We start from the raw sequence: 14,090 nt of genomic DNA, 5'->3' as shown, positions 1-14,090 counted from the left end.
CTTAGTGTTCTGTAAATTCATCTCACAGAGTTACATCTGTATTTCGTGGATCTCTTTGCTAGCCTTATTTCTGTGGAATCTGAGAACAGATATTTCGGATCCCTTTGAAGACTATAGGGCCAAAGGAAATATCCTGCGATGACAAAGAGAAAGAAGCTTTCTGAGAAACTTCTTTCTGTTCTGTGAAATCATCTCACAGAGTTACAGCTTTCCCATCAAGAAGCCTTTCGCTAAGACAGTTCTTGTGGAATTGGCAAAGTGATATTTGGAAGCCCATAGAGGGCTATGGTGAAAAAGGAAATATCCTCAGATGAAATCTGGAAAGAAGCTTTCTGAGAAACTGCTTAGTGTTCTGTGAATTCATCTCACAGAGTTACATCTGTATTTCGTGGATCTCTTTGCTAGCCTTATTTCTGTGGAATCTGAGAACAGATATTTCGGATCCCTTTGAAGACTATAGGTCCAAAGGAAATATCCTCCGATAACAAAGAGAAAGAAGCTTTCTGAGAAACTTCTTTGTGTTCTGTGAAATCATCTCACAGAGTTACAGCTTTCCCCTCAAGAAGCCTTTCCGTAAGACAGTTCTTCTGAAATTGGCAAAGAGATATTTGGAAGCCCATAGAGGGCTATGGTGAAAAAGGAAATATCCTCAGATGAAATCTGGAAAGAAGCTTTCTGAGAAACTGCTTAGTGTTCTGTGAATTCATCTCACAGAGTTACATGTGTATTTCGTGGGTCTCTTTGCTAGCCTTATTTCTGTGGAATCTGAGAAAAGATATTTCGGATCCCTATGACGACTATAGGGCCAAAGGAAACATCCTCCGATAACAAAGAGAAAGAAGCTTTCTGAGAAACTTCTTTGTGTCCTGTGAAATCATATCACAGAGTTACAGCTTTCCCCTCAAGAAGCCTTGCGCTAAGACAGTGCTTGTGGAATTGGCAAAGTGATATTTGAAACCCGTAGAGGGCTATGGTGAAAAAGGAAATATCCTCAGATGAAATCTGGAAGGAAGCTTTCTGAGAAACTGCTTAGTGTTCTGTGAATTCATCTCACAGAGTTACATCTGTATTTCGTGGATCTCTTTGCTAGCCTTATTTCTGTGGAATCTGAGAACAGATATTTCGGATCCCTTTGAAGACGATAGGGCCAAAGGAAATATCCTGCGATAACAAAGAGAAAGAACCTTTCAGAGAAACTTCTTTGTGTTCTGTGAAATTATCTCACAGAGTTACAGCTTTCCCCTCAAGAAGCCTTTCGCTAAGACAGTTCTTGTGGAAAAGGCAAAGTGATATTTGGAAGCCCATAGAGGGCTATGGTGAAAAAGGAAATATCCTCAGATGAAATCTGGAAAGAAGCTTTCTGAGAAACTGCTTAGTGTTCTGTTAATTCATCTCACACAGTTACATCTGTATTTCGTGGATCTCTTTGCTAGTCTTATTTCTGTGGAATCTGGGAACAGATATTTCGGATCCCTTTGAAGACTATAGGGCCAAAGGAAATATCCTGCGATGACAAAGAGAAAGAAGCTTTCTGAGAAACTTCTTTCTGTTCTGTGAAATCATCTCACAGAGTTACAGCTTTCCCCTCAAGAAGCCTTTCGCTAAGACAGTTCTTGTGGAATTGGCAAAGTGATATTTGGAAGCCCATAGAGGGCTATGGTGAAAAAGGAAATATCCTCAGATGAAATCTGGAAAGAAGCTTTCTGAGAAACTGCTTAGTGTTCTGTGAATTCATCTCACAGAGTTACATGTGTATTTCGTGTGTCTCTTTGCTAGCCTTATTTCTGTGGAATCTGAGAAAAGATATTTCGGATCCCTATGACGACTATAGGGCCAAAGGAAACATCCTCCGATAACAAAGAGAAAGAAGCTTTCTGAGAAACTTCTTTGTGTTCTGTGAAATCATCTCACAGAGTTACAGCTTTCCCCTCAAGAAGCCTTTCGCTAAGACAGTTCTTGTGGAATTGGCAAAGTGATATTTGAAAGCCCGTAGAGGGCTATGGTGAAAAAGGAAATATCCTCAGATGAAATCTGGAAGGAAGCTTTCTGAGAAACTGCTTAGTGTTCTGTGAATTCATCTCACAGAGTTACATCTGTATTTCGTTGATCTCTTTGCTAGCCTTATTTCTGTGGAATCTGAGAACAGATATTTCGGATCCCTTTGAAGACTATAGGGCCAAAGGAAATATCCTGCGATAACAAAGAGAAAGAAGCTTTCTGAGAAACTTCTTTGTGTTCTGTGAAATCATCTCACAGAGTTACAGCTTTCCCCTCAAGAAGCCTTTCGCTAAGACAGTTCTTGTGGAATTGGCAAAGTGATATTTGGAAGCCCATAGAGGGCTAAGGTGAAAAAGGAAATATCCTCAGATGAAATCTGGAAAGAAGCTTTCTGAGAAACTGCTTAGTGTTCTGTGAATTCATCTCACAGAGTTACATCTGTATTTCGTGGATCTCTTTGCTAGCCTTATTTCTGTGGAATCTGAGAACAGATATTTCGGATCCCTTTGAAGACTATAGGGCCAAAGGAAATATCCTGCGATGACAAAGAGAAAGAAGCTTTCTGAGAAACTTCTTTCTGTTCTGTGAAATCATCTCACAGAGTTACAGCTTTCCCCTCAAGAAGCCTTTCGCTAAGACAGTTCTTGTGGAATTGGCAAAGTGATATTTGGAAGCCCATAGAGGGCTATGGTGAAAAAGGAAATATCCTCAGATGAAATCTGGAAAGAAGCTTTCTGAGAAACTGCTTAGTGTTCTGTGAATTCATCTCACAGAGTTACATCTGTATTTCGTGGATCTCTTTGCTAGCCTTATTTCTGTGGAATCTGAGAACAGATATTTCGGATCCCTTTGAAGACTATAGGTCCAAAGGAAATATCCTCCGATAACAAAGAGAAAGAAGCTTTCTGAGAAACTTCTTTGTGTACTGTGAAATCATCTCACAGAGTTACAGCTTTCCCCTCAAGAAGCCTTTCCGTAAGACAGTTCTTGTGAAATTGGCAAAGAGATATTTGGAAGCCCATAGAGGGCTATGGTGAAAAAGGAAATATCCTCAGATGAAATCTGGAAAGAAGCTTTCTGAGAAACTGCTTAGTGTTCTGTGAATTCATCTCACAGAGTTACATGTGTATTTCGTGGGTCTCTTTGCTAGCCTTATTTCTGTGGAATCTGAGAAAAGATATTTCGGATCCCTATGACGACTATAGGGCCAAAGGAAACATCCTCCGATAACAAAGAGAAAGAAGCTTTCTGAGAAACTTCTTTGTGTTCTGTGAAATCATCTCACAGAGTTACAGCTTTCCCCTCAAGAAGCCTTGCGCTAAGACAGTTCTTGTGGAATTGGCAAAGTGATATTTGAAAGCCCGTAGAGGGCTATGGTGAAAAAGGAAATATCCTCAGATGAAATCTGGAAGGAAGCTTTCTGAGAAACTGCTTAGTGTTCTGTGAATTCATCTCACAGAGTTACATCTGTATTTCGTTGATCTCTTTGCTAGCCTTATTTCTGTGGAATCTGAAAACAGATATTTCGGATCCCTTTGAAGACTATAGGGCCAAAGGAAATATCCTGCGATAACAAAGAGAAAGAAGCTTTCTGAGAAACTTCTTTGTGTTCTGTGAAATCATCTCACAGAGTTACAGCTTTCCCCTCAAGAAGCCTTTCGCTAAGACAGTTCTTGTGGAATTGGCAAAGTGATATTTGGAAGCCCATAGAGGGCTATGGTGAAAAAGGAAATATCCTCAGATGAAATCTGGAAAGAAGCTTTCTGAGAAACTGCTTAGTGTTCTGTGAATTCATCTCACAGAGTTACATCTGTATTTCGTGGATCTCTTTGCTAGCCTTATTTCTGTGGAATCTGAGAACCGATATTTCGGATCCCTTTGAAGACTATATGGCCAAAGGAAATATCCTCGATAACAAAGAGAAAGAAGCTTTCTGAGAAACTTCTTTGTGTTCTGTGAAATCATCTCACAGAGTTACAGGTTTCCCCTCAAGAAGCCTTTCGCTAAGACAGTTCTTGTGGAATTGGCAAAGTGATATTTGGAAGCCCATAGAAGGCTATGGTGAAAAAGGAAATATCCTCAGATGAAATCTGGAAAGAAGCTTTCTGAGAAACTGCTTAGTGTTCTGTGAATTCATCTCACAGAGTTACATCTGTATTTCGTGGATCTCTTTGCTAGCCTTATTTTTGTGGAATCTGAAAACAGATATTTCGGATCCCTTTGAAGACTATAGGGCCAAAGGAAATATCCTGCGATAACAAAGAGAAAGAAGCTTTCTGAGAAACTTCTTTCTGTTCTGTGAAATCATCTCACAGAGTTACAGCTTTCCCCTCAAGAAGCCTTTCACTAAGACAGTTCTTGTGGAGTTGGCAAAGTGATATTTGGAAGCCCATAGAGGGCTATGGTGAAAAAGGAAATATCCTCAGATGATATCTGGAAAGAAGCTTTCTGAGAAACTGCTTAGTGTTCTGTGAATTCATCTCACAGAGTTACATCTGTATTTCGTGGATCTCTTTGCTAGCCTTATTAATGTGGAATCTGAGAACAGATATTTCGGATCCCTTTGAAGACGATAGGGCCAAAGGAAATATCCTGCGATAACAAAGAGAAAGAACCTTTCTGAGAAACTTCTTTGTGTTCTGTGAAATTATCTCACAGAGTTACAGCTTTCCCCTCAAGAAGCCTTTCGCTAAGACAGTTCTTGTGGAATTGGCAAAGTGATATTTGGAAGCCCATAGAGGGCTATGGTGAAAAAGGAAATATCCTCAGATGAAATCTGGAAAGAAGCTTTCTGAGAAACTGCTTAGTGTTCTGTTAATTCATCTCACACAGTTACATCTGTATTTCGTGGATCTCTTTGCTAGTCTTATTTCTGTGGAATCTGGGAACAGATATTTCGGATCCCTTTGAAGACTATAGGGCCAAAGGAAATATCCTGCGATAACAAAGAGAAAGAAGCTTTCTGAGAAACTTCTTTCTGTTCTGTGAAATCATCTCACAGAGTTACAGCTTTCCCCTCAAGAAGCCTTTCGCTAAGACAGTTCTTGTGGAATTGGCCAAGTGATATTTGGAAGCCCCTAGACGGCTATGGTGAAAAAGGAAATATCCTCAGATGAAATCTGGAAAGAAGCTTTCTGAGAAACTGCTTAGTGATGTGTAAATTCATCTCACAGAGTTACATCTGTATTTCGTGGATCTCTTTGCTAGCCTTATTTCTGTGGAATCTGAGAACAGATATTTCGGATCCCTTTGAAGACTATAGGGCCAAAGGAAATATCCTGCGATGACAAAGAGAAAGAAGCTTTCTGAGAAACTTCTTTCTGTTCTGTGAAATCATCTCACAGAGTTACAGCTTTCCCCTCAAGAAGCCTTTCGCTAAGACAGTTCTTGTGGAATTGGCCAAGTGATATTTGGAAGCCCCTAGACGGCTATGGTGAAAAAGGAAATATCCTCAGATGAAATCTGGAAAGAAGCTTTCTGAGAAACTGCTTAGTGTTCTGTAAATTCATCTCACAGAGTTACATCTGTATTTCGTGGATCTCTTTGCTAGCCTTATTTCTGTGGAATCTGAGAACAGATATTTCGGATCCCTTTGAAGACTATAGGGCCAAAGGAAATATCCTGCGATGACAAAGAGAAAGAAGCTTTCTGAGAAACTTCTTTCTGTTCTGTGAAATCATCTCACAGAGTTACAGCTTTCCCATCAAGAAGCCTTTCGCTAAGACAGTTCTTGTGGAATTGGCAAAGTGATATTTGGAAGCCCATAGAGGGCTATGGTGAAAAAGGAAATATCCTCAGATGAAATCTGGAAAGAAGCTTTCTGAGAAACTGCTTAGTGTTCTGTGAATTCATCTCACAGAGTTACATCTGTATTTCGTGGATCTCTTTGCTAGCCTTATTTCTGTGGAATCTGAGAACAGATATTTCGGATCCCTTTGAAGACTATAGGTCCAAAGGAAATATCCTCCGATAACAAAGAGAAAGAAGCTTTCTGAGAAACTTCTTTGTGTTCTGTGAAATCATCTCACAGAGTTACAGCTTTCCCCTCAAGAAGCCTTTCCGTAAGACAGTTCTTCTGAAATTGGCAAAGAGATATTTGGAAGCCCATAGAGGGCTATGGTGAAAAAGGAAATATCCTCAGATGAAATCTGGAAAGAAGCTTTCTGAGAAACTGCTTAGTGTTCTGTGAATTCATCTCACAGAGTTACATGTGTATTTCGTGGGTCTCTTTGCTAGCCTTATTTCTGTGGAATCTGAGAAAAGATATTTCGGATCCCTATGACGACTATAGGGCCAAAGGAAACATCCTCCGATAACAAAGAGAAAGAAGCTTTCTGAGAAACTTCTTTGTGTCCTGTGAAATCATATCACAGAGTTACAGCTTTCCCCTCAAGAAGCCTTGCGCTAAGACAGTTCTTGTGGAATTGGCAAAGTGATATTTGAAACCCGTAGAGGGCTATGGTGAAAAAGGAAATATCCTCAGATGAAATCTGGAAGGAAGCTTTCTGAGAAACTGCTTAGTGTTCTGTGAATTCATCTCACAGAGTTACATCTGTATTTCGTGGATCTCTTTGCTAGCCTTATTTCTGTGGAATCTGAGAACAGATATTTCGGATCCCTTTGAAGACGATAGGGCCAAAGGAAATATCCTGCGATAACAAAGAGAAAGAACCTTTCTGAGAAACTTCTTTGTGTTCTGTGAAATTATCTCACAGAGTTACAGCTTTCCCCTCAAGAAGCCTTTCGCTAAGACAGTTCTTGTGGAAAAGGCAAAGTGATATTTGGAAGCCCATAGAGGGCTATGGTGAAAAAGGAAATATCCTCAGATGAAATCTGGAAAGAAGCTTTCTGAGAAACTGCTTAGTGTTCTGTTAATTCATCTCACACAGTTACATCTGTATTTCGTGGATCTCTTTGCTAGTCTTATTTCTGTGGAATCTGGGAACAGATATTTCGGATCCCTTTGAAGACTATAGGGCCAAAGGAAATATCCTGCGATGACAAAGAGAAAGAAGCTTTCTGAGAAACTTCTTTCTGTTCTGTGAAATCATCTCACAGAGTTACAGCTTTCCCCTCAAGAAGCCTTTCGCTAAGACAGTTCTTGTGGAATTGGCAAAGTGATATTTGGAAGCCCATAGAGGGCTATGGTGAAAAAGGAAATATCCTCAGATGAAATCTGGAAAGAAGCTTTCTGAGAAACTGCTTAGTGTTCTGTGAATTCATCTCACAGAGTTACATGTGTATTTCGTGGGTCTCTTTGCTAGCCTTATTTCTGTGGAATCTGAGAAAAGATATTTCGGATCCCTATGACGACTATAGGGCCAAAGGAAACATCCTCCGATAACAAAGAGAAAGAAGCTTTCTGAGAAACTTCTTTGTGTTCTGTGAAATCATCTCACAGAGTTACAGCTTTCCCCTCAAGAAGCCTTGCGCTAAGACAGTTCTTGTGGAATTGGCAAAGTGATATTTGAAAGCCCGTAGAGGGCTATGGTGAAAAAGGAAATATCCTCAGATGAAATCTGGAAGGAAGCTTTCTGAGAAACTGCTTAGTGTTCTGTGAATTCATCTCACAGAGTTACATCTGTATTTCGTTGATCTCTTTGCTAGCCTTATTTCTGTGGAATCTGAAAACAGATATTTCGGATCCCTTTGAAGACTATAGGGCCAAAGGAAATATCCTGCGATATCAAAGAGAAAGAAGCTTTCTGAGAAACTTCTTTGTGTTCTGTGAAATCATCTCACAGAGTTACAGCTTTCCCCTCAAGAAGCCTTTCGCTAAGACAGTTCTTGTGGAATTGGCAAAGTGATATTTGGAAGCCCCTAGAGGGCTATGGTGAAAAAGGAAATATCCTCAGATGAAATCTGGAAAGAAGCTTTCTGAGAAACTGCTTAGTGTTCTGTGAATTCATCTCACAGAGTTACATCTGTATTTCGTGGATCTCTTTGCTAGCCTTATTTCTGTGGAATCTGAGAACAGATATTTCGGATCCCTTTGAAGACTATATGGCCAAAGGAAATATCCTCCGATAACAAAGAGAAAGAAGCTTTCTGAGAAACTTCTTTGTGTTCTGTGAAATCATCTCACAGAGTTACAGCTTTCCCCTCAAGAAGCCTTTCGCTAAGACAGTTCTTGTGGAATTGGCAAAGTGATATTTGGAAGCCCATATAGGGCTATGGTGAAAAAGGAAATATCCTCAGATGAAATCTGGAAAGAAGCTTTCTGAGAAACTGCTTAGTGTTCTGTGAATTCATCTCACAGAGTTACATCTGTATTTCGTGGATCTCTTTGCTAGCCTTATTTTTGTGGAATCTGAAAACAGATATTTCGGATCCCTTTGAAGACTATAGGGCCAAAGGAAATATCCTGCGATAACAAAGAGAAAGAAGCTTTCTGAGAAACTTCTTTCTGTTCTGTGAAATCATCTCACAGAGTTACAGCTTTCCCCTCAAGAAGCCTTTCGCTAAGACAGTTCTTGTGGAGTTGGCAAAGTGATATTTGGAAGCCCATAGAGGGCTATGGTGAAAAAGGAAATATCCTCAGATGATATCTGGAAAGAAGCTTTCTGAGAAACTGCTTAGTGTTCTGTGAATTCATCTCACAGAGTTACATCTGTATTTCGTGGATCTCTTTGCTAGCCTTATTTCTTTGGAATCTGAGAACAGATATTTCGGATCCCTTTGAAGACGATAGGGCCAAAGGAAATATCCTGCGATAACAAAGAGAAAGAACCTTTCTGAGAAACTTCTTTGTGTTCTGTGAAATTATCTCACAGAGTTACAGCTTTCCCCTCAAGAAGCCTTTCGCTAAGACAGTTCTTATGGAAAAGGCAAAGTGATATTTGGAAGCCCATAGAGGGCTATGGTGAAAAAGGAAATATCCTCAGATGAAATCTGGAAAGAAGCTTTCTGAGAAACTGCTTAGTGTTCTGTTAATTCATCTCACACAGTTACATCTGTATTTCGTGGATCTCTTTGCTAGTCTTATTTCTGTGGAATCTGGGAACAGATATTTCGGATCCCTTTGAAGACTATAGGGCCAAAGGAAATATCCTGCGATAACAAAGAGAAAGAAGCTTTCTGAGAAACTTCTTTCTGTTCTGTGAAATCATCTCACAGAGTTACAGCTTTCCCCTCAAGAAGCCTTTCGCTAAGACAGTTCTTGTGGAATTGGCCAAGTGATATTTGGAAGCCCCTAGACGGCTATGGTGAAAAAGGAAATATCCTCAGATGAAATCTGGAAAGAAGCTTTCTGAGAAACTGCTTAGTGTTCTGTAAATTCATCTCACAGAGTTACATCTGTATTTCGTGGATCTCTTTGCTAGCCTTATTTCTGTGGAATCTGAGAACAGATATTTCGGATCCCTTTGAAGACTATAGGGCCAAAGGAAATATCCTGCGATGACAAAGAGAAAGAAGCTTTCTGAGAAACTACTTTCTGTTCTGTGAAATCATCTCACAGAGTTACAGCTTTCCCCTCAAGAAGCCTTTCGCTAAGACAGTTCTTGTGGAATTGGCAAAGTGATATTTGGAAGCCCATAGAGGGCTATGGTGAAAAAGGAAATATCCTCAGATGAAATCTGGAAAGAAGCTTTCTGAGAAACTGCTTAGTGTTCTGTGAATTCATCTCACAGAGTTACATCTGTATTTCGTGGATCTCTTTGCTAGCCTTATTTTTGTGGAATCTGAAAACAGGTATTTCGGATCCCTTTGAAGACTATAGGGCCAAAGGAAATATCCTGCGATAACAAAGAGAAAGAAGCTTTCTGAGAAACTTCTTTCTGTTCTGTGAAATCATCTCACAGAGTTACAGCTTTCCCCTCAAGAAGCCTTTCGCTAGGACAGTCCTTGTGTAATTGGCAAAGAGATATTTGGAAGCCCATAGAGGGCTATGGTGAAAAAGGAAATATCCTCAGATGAAATCTGGAAAGAAGCTTTCTGAGAAACTGTTTAGTGTTCTGTGAATTCATCTCACAGAGTTACATCTGTATTTCGTGGATCTCTTTGCTAGCCTTATTTCTGTGGAATCTGGGAACAGATATTTCGGATCCCTTTGAAGACTATAGGGCCAAAGGAAATATCCTGCGATAACAAAGAGAAAGAAGCTTTCTGAGAAACTTCTTTGTGTTCTGTGAAATCATCTCACAGAGTTACAGCTTTCCCCTCAAGAAGCCTTTCGCTAAGACAGTTCTTGTGGAATTGGCAAAGTGATATTTGGAAGCCCATAGAGGGCTATGGTGAAAAAGGAAATATCCCCAAATGAAATCTGGAAAGAAGCTTTCTGAGAAACTGCTTGGTGTTCTGTGAATTCATCTCACAGAGTTACATGTGTATTTCGTGGATCTCTTTGCTAGCCTTATTTCTGTGGAATCTGAGAACAGATATTTCGGATCCCTATGAAGACTATAGGGCCAAAGGAAATAAACTCCGATAACAAAGAGAAAGAAGCTTTCTGAGAAACTTCTTTGTGTTCTGTGAAATCATCTCACAGAGTTACAGCTTTCCCCTCAAGAAGCCTTTTGCTAAGACAGTTCTTGTGGAATTGGCAAAGTGATATTTGGAAGCCCATAGAGGGCTATGGTGAAAAAGCAAATATCCTCAGATGAAATCTGGAAAGAAGCTTTCTGAGAAACTGCTTAGTGTTCTGTGAATTCATCTCACAGAGTTACATCTGTATTTCGTGGATCTCTTTGCTCGCCTTATTTCTGTGGAATCTGAGAACAGATATTTCCGATCCCTTTGAAGACTATAGGGCCGAAGGAAATATCCTGCGATAACAAAGAGAAAAAAGCTTTCTGAGAAACTTCTTTGTGTTCTGTGAAATCATCTCACAGAGTTACAGCTTTCCCCTCAAGAAGCCTTTCGCTAAGACAGTTCTTGTGGAATTGGCAAAGTGATATTTGGAAGCCCATATAGGGCTATGGTGAAAAAGGAAATATCCTCAGATGAAATCTGGAAAGAAGCTTTCTGAGAAACTGCTTAGTGTTCTGTGAATTCATCTCACAGAGTTACATCTGTATTTCGTGGATCTCTTTGCTAGCCTTATTTTTGTGGAATCTGTAAACAGATATTTCGGATCCCTTTGAAGACTATAGGGCCAAAGGAAATATCCTGCGATAACAAAGAGAAAGAAGCTTTCTGAGAAACTTCTTTCTGTTCTGTGAAATCATCTCACAGAGTTACAGCTTTCCCCTCAAGAAGCCTTTCGCTAAGACAGTTCTTGTGGAGTTGGCAAAGTGATATTTGGAAGCCCATAGAGGGCTATGGTGAAAAAGGAAATATCCTCAGATGATATCTGGAAAGAAGCTTTCTGAGAAACTGCTTAGTGTTCTGTGAATTCATCTCACAGAGTTACATCTGTATTTCGTGGATCTCTTTGCTAGCCTTATTTCTGTGGAATCTGAGAACAGATATTTCGGATCCCTTTGAAGACGATAGGGCCAAAGGAAATATCCTGCGATAACAAAGAGAAAGAACCTTTCTGAGAAACTTCTTTGTGTTCTGTGAAATTATCTCACAGAGTTACAGCTTTCCCCTCAAGAAGCCTTTCGCTAAGACAGTTCTTATGGAAAAGGCAAAGTGATATTTGGAAGCCCATAGAGGGCTATGGTGAAAAAGGAAATATCCTCAGATGAAATCTGGAAAGAAGCTTTCTGAGAAACTGCTTAGTGTTCTGTTAATTCATCTCACACAGTTACATCTGTATTTCGTGGATCTCTTTGCTAGTCTTATTTCTGTGGAATCTGGGAACAGATATTTCGGATCCCTTTGAAGACTATAGGGCCAAAGGAAATATCCTGCGATAACAAAGAGAAAGAAGCTTTCTGAGAAACTTCTTTCTGTTCTGTGAAATCATCTCACAGAGTTACAGCTTTCCCCTCAAGAAGCCTTTCGCTAAGACAGTTCTTGTGGAATTGGCCAAGTGATATTTGGAAGCCCCTAGACGGCTATGGTGAAAAAGGAAATATCCTCAGATGAAATCTGGAAAGAAGCTTTCTGAGAAACTGCTTAGTGTTCTGTAAATTCATCTCACAGAGTTACATCTGTATTTCGTGGATCTCTTTGCTAGCCTTATTTCTGTGGAATCTGAGAACAGATATTTCGGATCCCTTTGAAGACTATAGGGCCAAAGGAAATATCCTGCGATGACAAAGAGAAAGAAGCTTTCTGAGAAACTACTTTCTGTTCTGTGAAATCATCTCACAGAGTTACAGCTTTCCCCTCAAGAAGCCTTTCGCTAAGACAGTTCTTGTGGAATTGGCAAAGTGATATTTGGAAGCCCATAGAGGGCTATGGTGAAAAAGGAAATATCCTCAGATGAAATCTGGAAAGAAGCTTTCTGAGAAACTGCTTAGTGTTCTGTGAATTCATCTCACAGAGTTACATCTGTATTTCGTGGATCTCTTTGCTAGCCTTATTTTTGTGGAATCTGAAAACAGGTATTTCGGATCCCTTTGAAGACTATAGGGCCAAAGGAAATATCCTGCGATAACAAAGAGAAAGAAGCTTTCTGAGAAACTTCTTTCTGTTCTGTGAAATCATCTCACAGAGTTACAGCTTTCCCCTCAAGAAGCCTTTCGCTAGGACAGTCCTTGTGTAATTGGCAAAGAGATATTTGGAAGCCCATAGAGGGCTATGGTGAAAAAGGAAATATCCTCAGATGAAATCTGGAAAGAAGCTTTCTGAGAAACTGTTTAGTGTTCTGTGAATTCATCTCACAGAGTTACATCTGTATTTCGTGGATCTCTTTGCTAGCCTTATTTCTGTGGAATCTGGGAACAGATATTTCGGATCCCTTTGAAGACTATAGGGCCAAAGGAAATATCCTGCGATAACAAAGAGAAAGAAGCTTTCTGAGAAACTTCTTTGTGTTCTGTGAAATCATCTCACAGAGTTACAGCTTTCCCCTCAAGAAGCCTTTCGCTAAGACAGTTCTTGTGGAATTGGCAAAGTGATATTTGGAAGCCCATAGAGGGCTATGGTGAAAAAGGAAATATCCCCAAATGAAATCTGGAAAGAAGCTTTCTGAGAAACTGCTTGGTGTTCTGTGAATTCATCTCACAGAGTTACATGTGTATTTCGTGGATCTCTTTGCTAGCCTTATTTCTGTGGAATCTGAGAACAGATATTTCGGATCCCTATGAAGACTATAGGGCCAAAGGAAATAAACTCCGATAACAAAGAGAAAGAAGCTTTCTGAGAAACTTCTTTGTGTTCTGTGAAATCATCTCACAGAGTTACAGCTTTCCCCTCAAGAAGCCTTTTGCTAAGACAGTTCTTGTGGAATTGGCAAAGTGATATTTGGAAGCCCATAGAGGGCTATGGTGAAAAAGGAAATATCCTCAGATGAAATCTGGAAAGAAGCTTTCTGAGAAACTGCTTAGTGTTCTGTGAATTCATCTCACAGAGTTACATCTGTATTTCGTGGATCTCTTTGCTCGCCTTATTTCTGTGGAATCTGAGAACAGATATTTCCGATCCCTTTGAAGACTATAGGGCCGAAGGAAATATCCTGCGATAACAAAGAGAAAAAAGCTTTCTGAGAAACTTCTTTGTGTTCTGTGAAATCATCTCACAGAGTTACAGCTTTCCCCTCAAGAAGCCTTTCGCTAAGACAGTTCTTGTGGAATTGGCAAAGTGATATTTGGAAGCCCATAGAGGGCTATGGTGAAAAAGGAAATATCCTCAGATGAAATCTGGAAAGAAGCTTTCTGAGAAACTGCTTAGTGTTCTGTTAATTCATCTCACAGAGTTACATCTGAATTTCGTGGATCTCTTTGCTAGCCGTCTTTCTGTGTAATCTGAGAACACATATTTCAGATCCCTTTGAAGACTATAGGGCCAAAGGGAATATCCTGCGATAACAAAGAGAAAGAAGCTTTCTGAGAAACTTCTTTGAGTTCAGTGAAATCATCTCACAGAGTTACAGCTTTCCCCTCAAGAAGCCTTTCGCTAGGACAGTTCTTGTGTAATTGGCAAAGAGATATTTGGAAGCCCATAGAGGGCTATGGTGAAAAAGGAAATATCCTCAGATGAAATCTGGAAAGAAGCTTTCTGAGAAACTGCTTAGTGTTCTGTGAATTCATCTCACAGAG

Source organism: Macaca fascicularis, chromosome 3 (genome assembly GCF_037993035.2).
Source record: "Macaca fascicularis isolate 582-1 chromosome 3, T2T-MFA8v1.1".
NCBI classification, from domain to species: domain Eukaryota; kingdom Metazoa; phylum Chordata; class Mammalia; order Primates; family Cercopithecidae; genus Macaca; species Macaca fascicularis.
Note: the sequence above shows the minus strand (reverse complement) of the source record.